This window comes from Hippoglossus hippoglossus, chromosome 12, assembly GCF_009819705.1.
Source record: "Hippoglossus hippoglossus isolate fHipHip1 chromosome 12, fHipHip1.pri, whole genome shotgun sequence".
In the NCBI taxonomy this organism is placed as follows: domain Eukaryota; kingdom Metazoa; phylum Chordata; class Actinopteri; order Pleuronectiformes; family Pleuronectidae; genus Hippoglossus; species Hippoglossus hippoglossus.
Window position 1 is genome coordinate 18113765 of NC_047162.1, and position 16654 is coordinate 18130418.

Here is a 16654-nt window from a genome sequence, read left to right on the forward strand (position 1 = left end):
CTGGCTTTTGAGGATAAACTGCGGATGTGGATCCAAAGAGGAGATTTCGTATTCGCCTCCATTACTGGGGACATGTTCGCAGTGAGAGTCTGAGCCACAACTAACACCAGACCTCACTGACCTCACTGACTCAATAACAAACAGCTGTCACAGAAGAGGCCTGTGTGTGTGTGTGTGTGTGTGTGTCTGTGTGTGTGTATTTGAGAAACACAGAGAGCATTTGTGTGTGTGGATTTATGTCTTTTGCCTGATTGCCTCTTTATCAGTGATAAGTATGTTTGCTTACCTGGCTGCACAACAGCATTTATTAGAATGTGTGTGTGTGTGTGTGTGTGTATTCACTCACTACACACGTGATGGATTAGTGTTGAATACGTGGTCCTCTGGTGGGAGAAAAGGAGAATTGTTCATCTGGTCATTGTTGTCCTTTCTGCAGATTAAAAAAGAAACCGGTGCCTTTATGAGCCGGTTGTAATGAGGTGATGATGTGAGTGAGCGGATGGAGACTGGGAACACAGGGAGCTACACCGGCTCCGTCCAACAGTAACACAACGCCGACTACCGGCACCTCACAACGCTCACTTAATTAACAAGTTTTATCTTGTTAGTTCAATCTGCATTAAAAAATAAAATGTGCTGTTCTCCCAGATGTGTGTGAGCGTTCAGGATTTACTCACGTTGTAGGGACCTAAATCTGTTCACACACTCTTTACGGGGACCATGACATAAATCATTACATTTTAAGACAAGTTTTAAGGTGAGCGTTAAGTTGAGGCTTGAAGTCATTATAGTTACGTTTAGAGCACGTTTCCAGGGAATAAAGTGTGAAGTGTACGTGATTATGATTATGTGGATTTTACAAATAGTCTGTCTCACCTAAACCCCTGTAAAGTGTTGACTTTTTGGGGGGATCTATTCAAACACGCTGGCAACCCACCTTGACGTCTCCCATTGGTTTGTGAGCTGCCATTTTGACCAGCGCCATCTTGGGTTTAAGAATCCAGAAGTGACCATATTTGGAAGAGCGAGTACTAGCTGTCAATCACACAGTAACCACGCCCCGAAGCTTACGGTGCTTTATCGTCTATTTGAGTCTAAATGGGACCATAACTGTCTAAATGAACATTGTGCTGTATTGAAGAACACTTGAAACTAGCGATTATGAAAACGTTGAAGTCTTTTCCTTTTCCAACCTGTGGAGTCGCCCTCTGATGGTCAGTCTCGAGAATACACGTTTCATGCATTTCCACATTCGACAACACTCCTGTACCCAGTGGTCCCAGTAAACCAGTATACAAGGGTCCATTATAAAAGAAAAACCTCATCACCGGTACAGTCATCAACAGAGAGCAGCCGCTACTATGCATCACCAGCTCAGAAGATCACCAGTGGCTCATCTGTCGTCTCCATCTCATAGCTTGTTGCTGCTCAGACAACAAGAGGGATGCTGAGCAGGGAGCACGTGCACGTACTGTCACGTGCACAGTCTGCATCTGGTCTGTGTCATCAATCACGACCATAAAAATCTCTGAGTCACAGGAGAAGAATACGGGAGAGAGGAGAGCAGAGCAGGTTTAGTGAGACACAGAGCGACATTTGGTGAAAAAGGAAATTTATTTATTTCACTCCCAGTTAAAAGGCAGGAAGTCGTCTCATCGTCGACACTTGTAAAATACCCAGTTTGTCGCTTGGTTTCCAAATAACAAACACTCCAGCAGAAACTGGTAATGTGTTGTTTCTTAAGCTCCCTAACTGACATTTACTTTTGTTCTGTCTGGTTCATTAAGACCAGAAGACCACGTCTAGTTACCGCTGGTATTGTCTTTATAGGGCCTGTGTCATACCGTATATCCATCAACAATATCTCATAATAACCTCTTCAATCACCCTCCTAATAGTTTTGTTTACCCTGTGATGCCACTTGTCTCTCCGCCCTCGGGCTGTTTATGTTCCCGTTTCTCTCTCTTCCCCCCTATTCCACTTTTTTTTTTTTCTTCTTCTTCCATTTCCTCTATTTCACCCAAACTAACCCCTCGTCCTCTTTCACTCTCTGGCTCCACGACTGGAATTGAACTTTCCTTTTACAAAAAAAAAACCTGTGCCCCCTTGTCCAAATCCCCAAACTCTTTTATTCCGTAAAAAATAATTCTCTCATTGTCTAATGCTCTCGCCGCTAACATGGATTGTTCATCTCTAAGTTTGATGATTTAGATTCAAGTTTCTCTCCGGCCTTAGGCATCATGAAAACTTGTTTTAACATTTAAATCCATCTAATACTTGTCAAGTTAGTTTATGTAAAACTTTATGTATTACTACAGACTCCTGATTAACGCACAAGACTTTTCATTATGTGTTAAAGCAGCGTCCATTTTCTTCAAATTGTTTGATGCCTCCACTGAGAAATGACTCAGGGCGGTTACTCGGTGTTCAGGCTTCCAGCAACTTGCACAATTTGAGATAAAGTTTTGTAAAATGTGCTCTTCCCTTGAGTCTGTGGGTGTGACAAATCAACTGTTGTGGAATGCACCCGCAGAAAAACCTGGGACCATGATATGGAGACAATCCTTCGAGTGACTTGATAGATGATAGAAACCAACCATACAGAACTAAAAACACACATTTTGACAATTGGCTCTTGTAAGAATATATAATAATCTTATAATTCAGGTGATGACTGAGAAGGAAAAGCAGATGCTCCAGTTTTGGACCCACCCTTACACAACCATAGGAGAAACCTCCTCTAGGGCCAAAACAGTAGCGTGAACCTCGTGCAGGAACCTCGCTGACAGCGCTCGGAGCCGCACATGTATATCAATGGGCAGGGCCACTTAACATAAAACCTAAATGTCATCGCCAGGCAGAAGAACATGCTTCTTATCAGCACTCAGCTGTCAGCAGCCTCCTCCTCGCCTCTAATTTGACATCACAACATGACTGAATTACATTTTGGCCGCAGTCGGAGAACATGTACAGAATCCATCTTCTGAGAACAGTTCAGCATCGTGGTAAATAAACATAATACAAACAAGCATCCGCCTGCAGCCACGTGAGGCTCAAGTCTGCCTCTCGTACAGTCGGTGGGAGTCTCCCCTTTGGCAGACGGGCAGATGTTTGCTTTCCACTGTGGGACACCACAGTTTAAATCTGGTCTGTTGGATTTGTGTGAAATAGAAGAGCTTCTATCACAACAAGGGCACAAATGTAGCTCAGCGGTTGTGCAAGTACTTGGACAAATCACTCAAAGCAAACAGATTTCCCCATCGCTGGGATCTCTGTGGTTCCAGCTGATCCGTCACACCCGGGGTTGTGTGACGGACACACGCACAGCACAACATGAAAGTCTATTTCGGATCTTCATCGAGATCAAACTCATGAAAAATCATATTTTCTTATCCAAACTCTCGAGGAAAGGATGAGCACAAAGATGAGTGGGAACCAATAACTGTGTAAATCAATGTGGGTGGTGAGATTTTTAGATTTCCATAATGATGAGATCAGGCTACATTATTGTCTTTCATTAACGTCACTTGGTAAGATTAGATAATCATTCTGCTACAGGCTGAAGACACAATATTTCACTACCCTGTCTCCAAGAAAGTATCTCTAATTATTACTAATTTGTGTGTAATTATGTTTGTGGTGAGAAACATGTTAACTGTCTGGGTTACGGTCAGAGGAAAAGGGTTGTGGAGGGACGGAGACGTCAGAGCCTGGTTTGCATCCTGGCTCCTGTGTCTGTGGTCAACTTCAGGCAACAGAACAATTTGCTCAAGGTTTGGTAAAGATTATGGTTTTGGTTAAATATTAACAGTGTGTTGCGAAATTTTTCTTTATTAAATGTAACTGGAAACCATGGCAACACAGCAATTGTAGATTGTACGTCAGGTGGGCAAGGTCTCCACCACGGTCAGAAGCTGTCTCAATTCAGGGGGTCACATCCTTCGGAGGACTCGGTCTACGCAGCCAACGAAGGATGCAAGCAACAGAGCTACAGAACCAAAACTTCTTTAGTTGATGAAAAACATTTTAAAGGCTTAAACACACCAAATGTTAACAGTAACAACATCGTTCAGGGTGCTTTTCGGAAGGAAATGGTAAATATTGGCCTTTTATTTTGAAAGACCAAGGTAACCAGACAGTATAGTGCCAGAGACAGGTTGACCACCATGGCATCATGGATGTCGTAAAGAGTGAAAGAAGGCAAACACTCCTGACATGCTAGCTATGACTAATGGATCCTGGAGGATAAAACAGTTTTTAATGTCTCTTGCTCCTCAAAAGGCTCCAGTGTTGAATGAGATATGTAAATGAAGGAGACATATAATATAACAGTGTATAGTTCACAACGTATCGTGGCTTTTACGGCCCATTTCACTCCACCGCCGTGGTGGTCGGCTCACTACAAACACCTCGCTAAGTGCTCACAGATGGTGCCGAAGTTGGCCGACACAACTGTCCCTATATACCAAACACTTTCTCACAACCTGAGGACGTCACATGAGAAGGTCTGAACTCCTCCTGGACACCGGCACCGGCAGACGGGAGGAAATATCTCTAATGATGCAGCATGTGGAAGGTTAATTGGGAAGGAATACAATATGTCTTTGAGTCCCTCAGTGTCACTCTCCTCTCCCAGCCTCACTCCACCCCGCTCTCCCTTCCTGTCTCTCTCTCTTAACAAGTTGCTGAAAGAAAATGTGTTTTCAATTAGGCGCTGAGGGGGAAAGAACAACTCAACTGAGAACACACTCAAAAGAGAGGACTTCAGTGACACAACATTTACAGCTTCATACGTATATATTTTTTTGTTCATAAATCAAAGTGGGAGAAGAAGTTTTTTAAAGTTTCACCTGCTTCGGGGTAAGATTGTTGCCTTATAGCTCTGAGCAGTGAGATGAAACTTTTCAAAATAATGTGCCACTGTTAAAAGATTTGGTCATTTTTGGTGTGTGTGTTTGTGTGTGTGTGTAATAGAGAGAGAGAGTGTGTGTGTGACGTCAAGTGCAGACAAAGGTGTGTGTGTGTGTGTGTGTGTGTGTATGTGCGTGTGTGTGTGTGAGAGAGAGAGAGGGGGAGGGAGGGAGAGAGTGGGAGAGAGAGGCTGGTGGAGCAGTCGCGCCAGCGCACAGAGCCACGGAGACGCAGCGCAGCATCAGGGCGTCTTCATCCGGGGGAAAAAAATCAAATAGAGCAACTTTGCAAAAACACAAAAAAACCCAGCAGCTCTCGCAAACTGGTGGGAAACAGTCGGAGGAGGATACCGCTTCGCTGCACGGACACAAAATGAAAGGGTTACCTGGCTGCATTCTGGATTTGGAGTCTTGTAGTAAACCGCTGCGTCTTTGACACGAGAGCCGCGCAGGCACCGTCTCTGTTGGAGCGAATCTCAGGCTCCACGGATCAAACTTGAGCTGGACACCCAGAAAACCAAGTACCCACCTACTGCTCTCACTGGAATAGACCATGTAAGTGGGATTTATTACATTACTTCTCATTGATTGTAAAACTTGCACAGTTTGATCCATTTGGAAAAAGGGGGGTTTTGCCTTGGCTCACTTTTACGCGTAACTATTACGCACGCACGGTGTGGGCATCTGTGTTGTACCTGTGTGCCACGTAGACGCAGCGAGGAAGCCCAAGGTTCAGATAAAGGCTCTGATGGTATTAGCAGATGCCTGGACGCACCGTTATTCCGACTGGAGACGCTGCGTCGTGCGCCTGCAGAGGTTGAGACCGAGGACGTGTTGCGCCAGAGCTGGGCTCGTTATCAAACTCTGGGGCTGGAACAATATTTGTGGAAGGGAGTGAGCGGAAAAAAAACACAAGCGGGGCGTTGGGTCTGCGAGTGAGAGTTTGACATCTGTCTTGATTTTCCACGCTGATCTGCAACTCAGAGAATGTGGATTTTCATCATTGCATTCACCCAAAAAGAAGCCAATCCAGCATCTGTTGGCCCATAAGGAAACATATAGGAACACACTAAAGATAGAGCAGCTCATCCTGGTTCATTGGATGTTGGCATCCTCCCAAAGTAAACGCCTTAATGCTGCATGTTTGCCACCAACAGGAGCCAATGCAGCGTCCTGCACTGAGTTCATCAGCAACTTCACTTCTCAGTGAAGTGTGATGAAGATGTGACACTGTTGGGATGTGGTTTGGTTCCTCCACTCAGACAAGATCATTAATTCTCCTTGTGGGCCACTGTGTGATTCCTCACCTCCACTGAGGTCACAGATAACTGACCTCAGAGTCAAATCTGAGCAGAAGTGGTTTTGACAAAGTATTTCAACATCAAACACATCGTTCCTTTATCTCACCACCTCCCTGCACGGTTCAGGCCAGGTGCTTTCTATCCATTATGCATTATTAGAGCTATTATACCTTTTTATAATCGTCTTTTCTCCGTCACCTGACATGTGCATGTGAAGAAAGAGTATCTCCACTGAAGCTGAGCCAATATAGAAAAGTGCAGGAACCAAAGTGTGAAGGAAACTGGAGCTCTGCATTGTGGATCAGAAGAAGAAAAAAAAAAGTCTTGTGCAGTTCAGGAAGTGGACAGGCCACAAAAGCTCTGTCGGCGCTCGTGGGTTCACATTACGAGTCTCACCAAGGAACCACATCTTAAAAAGTTCAGGGGTTTTTTTCTTGCCCGAGTCGTGATGCTCAACGAAGCCGTCCAGCGTTTTGGCCCAAGTCCGGAGAAACTGACCAGGCTGTTGTGAAACGTAGTATTTGTGTCCACATGAGGAGATTTTCTAACGTCTCTGGAGACTCTTAAACTTTTCATTCAGACCAGCTCAGTTCCAGATTTTCATAGTGTGGTGGAATAAAAACTAATAGTTCTGATTGCTGTGAGGTTTGTTGAGTGTGTTTGTGGTTTTCAGCAACTCATCCCTACGAAGTGTGAGGAAAAAACTGGAACAATTGCCGGAAGAATAATGAAATGGATGATTTTGGTCCATTTCTTTTATTGCTACCTTTTATAGGAAATAATCTTCCTGATTGACCTTTTCCTGTCAGCCACAGGTGAAGTGTAAGAAAAACCATATAGTCCTATCTTTGCCCTTTTCACCCAATTACTCTGAGGTTCGAAAGGTAAGCTTGTGTGTGTGTGTGTGTGTGTGTGTGTGGGTGTGTGTGTGTGTGTGTGTGTGTGTGGTCTATGTCTTACTCATGTTGTGGGGACCTCACTCGGTTTACACACTCACATCATAGGGACCAGTCTTCTTTTAGCAAATCATTAAAAATTAGGCAAGTAGTAATTATGGTTAACGATAAAAAAACGAGCCTGCAGGAAGTGAATGTAAGTCAATGTGATGTCCTCTAAGGTTATGGAGACTCAACTGCATGTTTGTGTGTGTCTGAGTGTGTTTATTTGTGTATTCGCAACAGAGAGCGAGAACAGGGTTTACCCACCCCCCACCGCCACAGACCTCAGGGGGTCTTTGATGCCGGAGTGTGAGTGCGAGCAGCGTTTACTCTTCTGTAGACGGACAAGATCGATGGCTCGAAAGACTTTTTAATTAACGGGATTTAATGAGACTGAGCATTTGTTGACTCTGCTATAGTGCGTTTTAACTTTTAAGGCCAATTTTCACCTGTGTATAGAATAACTTGTATAATAGAGTGATTATCAAAGTTAAAGACATTTGCAAGCACAGCAGCTACAGCTGGAGGTGGGATAGGGAAACTAGAGCAGAGGGTTTTCAGCCTGGGGCCTGAAAATAAGACATTTAACCTTTCCACTTTGCACATGAAGAAATATTCCTGCTCTTGACTGAGATATTTCTCAGATATAGGGTTGCAGCCACAAGACCAGGTTTGTTTTTTTAATAGATATATCTCTATTTAGTCATGCTTGCTAATTTGTGAAAACCCCTTCTGCAGTGTGAACCTGCACAGACAGCTGTGGATAGGAGGGTTAGGACATGAGGAGAGGACCAAACATTTTGCAAAGCTTAACAGAAATAAAGTTGTTTCTTCTTTAGCCCTTTTGCACACAAACAAATCTGCCAGATGATCGGTTTGAAATGACACCGATTGCACTGCAGTTAGATGTAATGAGCTGTATTTTACTTCACGTGCAGCTCGACCCACGTCTCCCACCAGTTTTCTCAACCGTCTTAATTTCTGAATCCTCCAAACTCTCCTGTATGTTGAGATTTAGTGGATAATCCAGCTGCGTCACCATGGATATGACACAACAGCGCCAACATTACGGGAACGGGGATAGTTCTCGGGGAACTCGGCGGTTTCCTCAGTAACCAGATAACTGATGCAGCAAGTTCCGTTTGTTTAATGTACCACCACCACCACCAGCAAAAAGGAAAACACGATGGGACAAGTTGGTGCGTCTGACTTCTGGCCGTCGTGATCAAACCAAACCAAACTCCCACAGCTACGACTTGAAGTCTCCCGTGGAGATGATTGTTTTATGTTTCCCCCCATGAGCTCTGACATCCGTCAAACGAGAGGGTCCTTGAAACATCTGTGTTGTGATTAGCGAAGGCACGATTCCTCCTCCCCCTCGTCTAAGGACCCGCATTCCACCCATTCTTCCTCCCAGCATCCAGATTGCTTCCACATTCACGCAGGTACCAGAGACGCACTTTCTGAGCTATTGTGGCAAATTATTAAGTTAAGTTAAGTTCCAACAGCCGTGAGAATATTAAAGACACAACAGCCACTACAAATCACAGACTTTATCTCCGAAATCATTCTTATACAGATGCTTGCTTGTGGAGCTTCTCAGGCTACATCCATAATTCTATGTTTTGGTTTGAACAAGGTGTTTCCAAAGCTCCAGCTCACGTCCACTGGGCATCGCTCGAATAGTAGTTTGTCTCCTACTCATGTAAAGAGTTGCATCATTTCAAAAACCTAGAATTTAACTGTACAACAGCTGATAGCAAACACACCGGGGTCAGTAACGCTTGTAATCGATTATCCATGCTGCGTTCTCCACTGGTAGCCGAGGCTAATGCCGGTTGTTTTCCTCTGGGAGGGGGTTGTTTGATAGGAGCCCAACGAATCAGCGACGGCTACATCGTGATGGAAAACACCAAAGTTTTCAAACTAAAACGGGGCCAGCAGCATTTCCAAACTTTTAGGGACAAACTCCAGAGCCTCAGTGAATAAACGATGTGATGAACAACAGTGCAGTGTCCTCGGCAGCCCATCACACCCTTGGTCCTGATGAGTGTTACCACATTCTGTGGTCAGTGGGTCAGCCACAGCAACTGACAGAACAGAAAGTGACTGTTTGTCATTGGTATCATGTGTCTGTCATTTGTTTTCAATAATTCAGTTTGTTTCAGGTCTACGTTTTCAAGTGAGAGTGCATTTGCATTTTAAAAGATCTCTCCTGGTAAAGGTGGCTCCTATGTGACCAGAGCAGAGCGGACATAGGTTGGCTGTGGTTCAGGAGTCAGAGAAGGTCGAGCCACTGACCTGCTGGTCGGTGGCTCGACCTTCTCTGACTCCTCCAGTCTGCATTCCGATGTGTCGTTGGCCATGAATCTGGATCCTAAATTGCCTCTGACGGCCGTGCCAGCAGAGTTAATTAATTTTGGGTGGTCGATAGGACTGGAAATGTGCTGTTCTCTGTCCATTTGTGGAACCAGGAGAATAAAAAGTAAAATACTCACTTATATCATTAACGTACACTGTACAGTCCTGGTATTCTGTATGTACCTATTAAAATATGGCGCTGAGGAAGCAGCCGTTCTAGTAGAAATCTAGAAAAGCCCTGATGTACAAAAATAAGTACCATGCAAAGAACATCATGTCACAAATGAGATAAAGTATCGTTTCTACCACCTCGTCTGTTACTGCTCTATCAGGACGGAGGGATGTATCATATCATGGCCACTCGCCACCAAACTGTTTGAGGTTTCCTGCTGGATGATTTTATTGGTGGCCGTGACATAACTCATGATGAAGCTCTTCCGCCTGTCACGGCTGCCAGTGACTTGTTGGTTGACTGATTTTTGATTGATGGCTTTGGCAGATACACGTCAGATCTATCTGTTCTGGCTTCCATGTTTTACTTTTACACGTAGTAACACTGTCGGCTTCGCAGCATCAAGGCTCTGGGTTTGAAGCTGATGGCCGCTCAGAGGCCTTTGTGTCTGGAGTTTGCATGTTTACAATCCGAAGACATGCAGGTTGGGCTAAAGCTCTTATATATATTTACAACAAAAACACAAATTAAATGTGTTAATTTTTGACAGCAGAATATCGTGATACCTTTCAACTGTCAGTATATCGAGCAGCAGTAATGTTCTGCTTGTGCACAATGAGATGACAAATCTATTTTAATTTCTGAAACTTCATTGAAACTGTGGTTGTGACAGGAAGCCGCTGCGCTTATCAGAGTGTGCGTTTGTCTGTGTGTGTGTGTGTGTGTGTGTATGTGTGAAACATAACGGACGCAGTTTTAACCATATTTAACATCATTATCTTTCATGTGCAGTCCAGTCCTGTAGCACCGTTGACGTAAAAAACCTTGTGTTACTTTATGTGTTGTCAGTTTACTGCTGATTATGTGTAATGTCACAGAGCTGATAAAATATTTCCACTAAGCCAACGCCAAATTTGTCATCTATTGAGAAGCAGATAAATAAATATAAACATCGTGCGAGTTAGACAAAAGGTTTTTGGTCAGCGTGACCAAGTTTTCTAATCAGCTGATTGTCAGCGAGGCGTCTTCGAGCCACGAGCAGGCAGCGCGGCCGCAATGTTTCAAACTTCAAGGTCACAAGCAACGCACGACCTCCGTGATGCAACATCACATATTGAACCATAGCAGCTGCTGAGAAACACTCCCTTCACTTCCTGCTTCAACATGTTGATAATGTGTTGTTAATGTACCACAATCGTCTCACACCCTTTGTTCCTCGAGTTTCAATTCTGCTTTTTGTGTTTATATGAGTGTGGCGGAGTTTGGAATTTGTCATGGGAAAGACAGAAAGAGGAACAAAAAAACAGAACACCCCCTCGGATCACTTAACCACATCAACACTTCTGTCAAGCCTTTTGGTAAATATGGATTTAAAATGTAAACGACAAGATAAGAACCTGTTTTTTAAATCCCTGGTGACTCAACCTGCAGCCAAGAGCTCACAACCTCAGACAGTGATGACAGTTCAACCTTTCATCACAACAGAAAAACAAAACCCAGAGCCAAGACGGGGCCTGAATGGTTTGGGGAGCGAGTCGCTGAATGTCCTTGAATGGCCCCGAACTTGAACTCCAGAAAACCTGAGGAAGGCTGTTCAGCGAGCATTCAGCCCGACAGAGTTTGAAAGGATCTTCCAGGAAGAGCAGGAGAGGATTGTCCACAAGCACAGAGACTACAGACTTTCCAGAGACGCTTGAAGCAGCAAGTTGCTGCCAACAAAGTACTCAACACAACAAACACAATGTCCTGGAAACACAAGTAGTCCGAGCTTTGAATTTTTAATTGTTGATTAAGTTGCTAAAATACCATTAGTCTGTTATTATGGGTTATTATCCTTTTAAGTGAATTCAATCAATTTAAATTAATTATTTGTGTTATTTGTGTTTTCCAAAGTGCAGAATAAATAAAGCTGGATTGATTTTTCTTCAGTCTGGTCTCAAGCAAGTGAAACATTCTCTGTTGGACTGAGTCAAGTGCTCGACTGTAAAAGCGCCTCCGTTGTCTTTGTGTGTGTGTTGAAGGGCCACATGCACACGGGTCAATTAAGGTTATAAAGATCATCAACCTAAAAATCAATCACCATCACTTAAACGCTATAATCGCTGGTCAATTCCAAATGTAGAAATAGTCAGAACATTAGAATATAAGCTACATTCCAAACGTTTAAGCTGCTTTGAGACATGCACTTAACTCCGGATGTATTTTCCTGTCAGCGCCTTAGTGAAAGCTCGTAGGAGTATATAAGTGCGTAGATGGAGTTTCCAACACGCGATGGAGGCAAAACTGAAAAAAGAAAAGACGCCGAAGAACTTGGGAAGACGATGAGATCGGTGGAGATTTTCCCGTTGTCGTGAGCACGTCTGACCAGAGATCTGCTGCTGCATGAGTTTACTATCTGCACATTCAGGGATTTGAGTACATGCGCAGTGATCCAATGATCTGTGTCATGCTTTCTCTTTGTTGGAGTCACTCTCTTTTGAATGCATATCGACCGTCACACCACGTGCAAGCATTTTTATTTCCATTCAGAACTCCGCGATTATCACAAGTGGCCGTGCGGAGCAATCAGCGATAAATTGGACGAGGCCTTTGGAGTCGGACCCTGAATCCTCTGCGGGCCGCGCTGACGCAACTCCGTGTTGCATCTGGGCTACGGTGATGTAATCGGTGGAGTCGGTCTCCAATGGTGTGATTTCATGAGAGGACGACTGAACACACCCAACAATAAAGTGCAGAGAAAGCTGACACGTAGGGCAGAGGCTGTTCTTCTGGATCCAGGCCTTGTTAAGAAGAAGTTAGTCATTGTTACAAAACCCTCAGTGCACTAAAGTAAATACTCCCATCTCTCAGTGGAAGCTTTTCTTTCTCATAATAAAAAAGCAACTAAACAACATCCACATTTCAATTTGGAAAACCTGAAAGGATCCTTGTCCAAATGAGCGTTTTAGCTCCGTTTCAGTATTAAGCTAATCCCCTTCTATATCTTCACAAGTGCGTATGTGTGCCAGTGTAAACCGGAAGAAGATTTAAAGTTGGTTGAGCGACCGTCTCTACTCCGGTCGCGTTTGATAATTTGAACCTTATGCTACGATGCTTCGACATTTCCCATCTGCCTCTGCCACCACCAGTTGCCTCTAAGTCTACGTGTGAATCGCTGAACTCATACGTGTTTGTGTCACGCAGCTTATGCTCGACTAAACATTTCTGAGGGCTTTTCATGGATTAACTTCACGGTCGTACTTTTCCTTGTTCCTGCCATTTAGCCCGAAAACCCGCTGTAGCAAAACATGTGGAACAGATCACAGCAGAAATACCTTTAAAAGCAAAGAAGCTTATTCGACGGACATTTTGCAAAATGAAAGAGTGCGCAGGTAATAACCCATGAGTTGGATTTCACTTGTCTCGAGGCCTTCCCCCCCGAGTCGTGATCCCTGGAATTATTTTATCGTTATTTTATGTGTTATTTATGGCTCTGGCTGTTGTGTGGAAATGAAACATTGCTTCCAGTGGCTTTGGACCAACCAGAAGCCGACGTGAAAGCCGCTCAGCCCGTCTCTTCAGAGCCGTGTGTAATTTAGCAGCAACAAGTTAACTCCGTTCGGGGCTTCACGGGCGGCGATGGAAGCGCTTAAGTGTCCGAAGGAGGGAGGGGGGGGGGGGGATCATCCACCGACGAGCCGTGAATCAGCCCGTCATGGCTGCAGCCACACATGACTCAACACCACCTCTCAATCCAGCCCTTGTCCTGAGCCCGGCCGCTCCGCTGCAACTGTTTGAGAGTGTGTGTGTGTGTGTGTGTGTGTGTGTGTGTGTGTGTGTGTGTGGTTCGTGTCCACTCGTCCGTGATGTTAAAGAGAAGTTTAGAGAATGGCGGCCTGTGTGTGGGTGTGTGTGAGAGAGAGAGAGAGAGATTGTGTATATCCTGGGTTGCAGCAGTCCTGTTTCTCTGCTTTCTGTGGTGGGTTTACAGAAACAATGGGCACATTGTGTGGAGAGTTGGCAAAGCGGAGGAAGGGGGAGGCGGTGGAGGAGGAGGAGGAGGAGGAGGAGTGAGGTGGGTAGGAGAGGAGGAGACAGGGGAGGAAAAGTCGAGGAAAGGGGAGATGACAGAAGACGAGGTAAAGGGAGAGAATGTGGGACGTAGAGCTGGAGTGAGGGGAAGGGAAGGAAGGAGGAGAGGAAGGTGAGGGTATGAAAAGGGAGGAAGAAGTTGAGGAAGAAGGGAACAGAAAGAAATCAGGCAAACCGGGAAAGACTGGAGAAAGTTATGTGTTGGAATGGAATGAAAAAAAAAAACCTCCCACGTTTTCACTTGACAAACGCAAGATATCCACTTGGCCACATCAGGGCCAAGTGGGAATTTGTGGATCGGGCTCACGTTCAAAAGTTAAATCTCATAATACTCTGCCTGCAACAGAACACACGCAAAGGAAATCTGTTTTTTTTGTTTTTAAAGCAATATGACGTGAGAGCCCTGACACCTGCAAACAAATGGCAAACATCCACAGAGGATCGTCAGAGTATGAGTCACCAGTATGTAGCAATTTATTCTACACCCTTAAAAACATAAACAATCTCCATCCAGATGTTTAGATCCATATCTATAACACACCTGAAAACTTATTTACTATGATTTCTAGATTCTTAGTCTCTTCCTTAAAAGTCAACATAACAATAAACTCCTTCATGTGCAATAACTTCTGGTCCCTGATGGTGTTTCCCTCACGCAATTAGCACAGACACTAAATATTAGTTGACTCATCTGAGTTATTCAGTCTCCACTCATTCTAAAAGCATCCAGCGATGAGACTTTCTTCCCCTTTCAGATGTTTCCTCTATCGCTCATACCTCATACATCAAAGTCCGCTTCCAAAAAATGCTGCACAGCTCGTCTCTGCTATTCTGGGTGATTTATTTCACGCGTTAAAAATAGTTTTACATCTTGAAAATAATCATGATCATGACCCAGATGCGAGCAGCGGAGTTTTTATTCAGTGTGATAATTCACGCAGGTGTGATCGTTAGAAAAAAAAGAAATGAAATGAGTAATTCCTTTTCAAAGCTGCGAAACACAGAGTGAACAGTGAAGTCTGAGATATCGTGGAGATGAACTGCGGCTGAATAAAACATTTTTTGTCCGACTGGAAATAGAAAACCCTGAACTCAAAAAAACCTGTTATTAAGTCTTTTTATACACAACTGACTGCTTGTCTGCTATTATTGGAAAATAATGTAGGATGTGGTCGAACTCATCTTTTAATTATCCATCACTTTGACTAAATCCTCGTGGAATAAATCTCCGTGTAGATTCCCAGATGAGCCGTACATCGAATACTGTTCTCTAATATACAGACTAACTCTTCCCTCCTTTCTAGGAACAACATGTCAAATTGGAAGTTCAATAGTTTCCCATAAAGCTTTGTTTCTCTCAGGATCGTATTAAAAATAGCGAGCAGAAGGTTGGATGATGAATTGTTTGGAGACTGAGAGCAGACTTGGCTCCGCGGAAGTTTATCTAACTCCTGTTCTAACATTGACTCGACTGGACCTGGTCGGGGGTTTTATCTCGGTAGGTGTTGGCCCAAAAAGATAAGAAAACACAAGAGGAGATTCAGACCTACAGCACAGTCACTCTTTAAAAACATGTTCTTACCACATGCCCCTCGCAGCAGGTCCCCGGTTCGACTCCGGGCCGGTCGGATAATTTACTGGCGTTCGCTCTCCTCCAAGGTTTCCTCCACTGCCACTATCAAATAAAGGCCTGTTTGCAATAACAACAGAAAACCGTGTGATGACAGTGCATGGTTGGTTGCCAGGGGCGACGTTAGGGCAACATAGCGGTCGGAGATAAGTGTGCTTCTTCGTTAGAGTTAAGGGGGCATTTGTCGCCATGGTTACAGTAAACAGCCATGTGATTACGGTCAGGGAATAACTGCAGGTCCAAGCTAACGTGGGTCTCCCCTGCTGAACTCGTGTTTTTTTAGATCCATCAGACATTTGACAATAATATCACACTGCTGGGTTACGGTTAGGGTCGACTCCCATGATCCCACGCTGCTCCACATCGTCATGAAGTGACATACGACAATGAGCTTTGTTGTCAAGCGCCTGTATTTGAATGTTCTGAGGCGTTTTGGTGCAGGTGAATTTGGGAAGAACAAAATCCACATTTGATAGTTAAACGGTGGAGAGAAGGTCGCTGTGCCAGGTGCACGGTTCAAAGGGCTAATAGTCGTAATGCTCGTAACTCAGTAGTAATCGTAAGTGTTGTGGTCGTAACGGGCAATAAACCAATCAGACTGGCAGCTCCCATTCCCTTTAAAAGCCATGTGCTCCTACGCCTTGCTAATAAAAGGGCGGATTTGCCAGGTAGCCAGAGAGAACACTTCTCTGCAGAGGAAGAGCTTTCACTTTGAGCGTGAGCCGACCATCTGTGCGTGTAAAGAAGCAGAGCTGACGCATGTTGTCTGTTATGTCGGAGCATCTCTGTGTTGATAATGAGACCTTATGGTAAAAACGGACCCGGCTGACGTCGGACCAGGTTTTTGTTGGCAATCGCTTTCTGCAGCCCTCGAAGATAACAATGTTCCAACTGTGCCTGACCGCACCTTCGGACCAACTCGCCTGCCGGTGCCTCAGATTGGCTATTCAAACAACGTGGCCGCTGGACATAGAGAAATGACAACTGCATCGGTCCGGCGCCACGAGACACTTGCTTGGCGCCGCTTCACGCCAGGTGTCAGATTCAAATCTCAGCAGCTGTTTGTCGAGATGTCTCATCCTCTTAGGGTGTGTATCACTGGATGTTTAACTCGCAGTATAGACTGCGGTGGGGTCTTGTGTGTTTGCTCATTTGGAAACAACTTGTGAAATGTGTATGTAACGGTGAAAGAGACACAACAGTTATTAGTGTGTGTGTGTGTGTGTGTGTGTGTGTGTGTGTGTGTGTGTGTGTGTGTGTGTGTGTGTGTG

General features: G+C 44.5%; 1 protein-coding gene across 2 annotated transcripts in view; it reads left to right on the top strand.

The window, feature by feature from the left end:
• The first annotated feature begins 5099 nt into the window (after nucleotides 1–5099).
• lpar1 (lysophosphatidic acid receptor 1) overlaps nucleotides 5100–16654 on the top strand; it is a 45510-nt gene continuing 33955 nt past the window's right edge. For both annotated transcript variants that reach the window (XR_004615715.1, XM_034603062.1), the window contains exon 1: nucleotides 5100–5465. The gene's annotated coding sequence lies outside the window, so the exon portion shown is untranslated. The remainder of the gene's footprint in view (nucleotides 5466–16654) is intronic.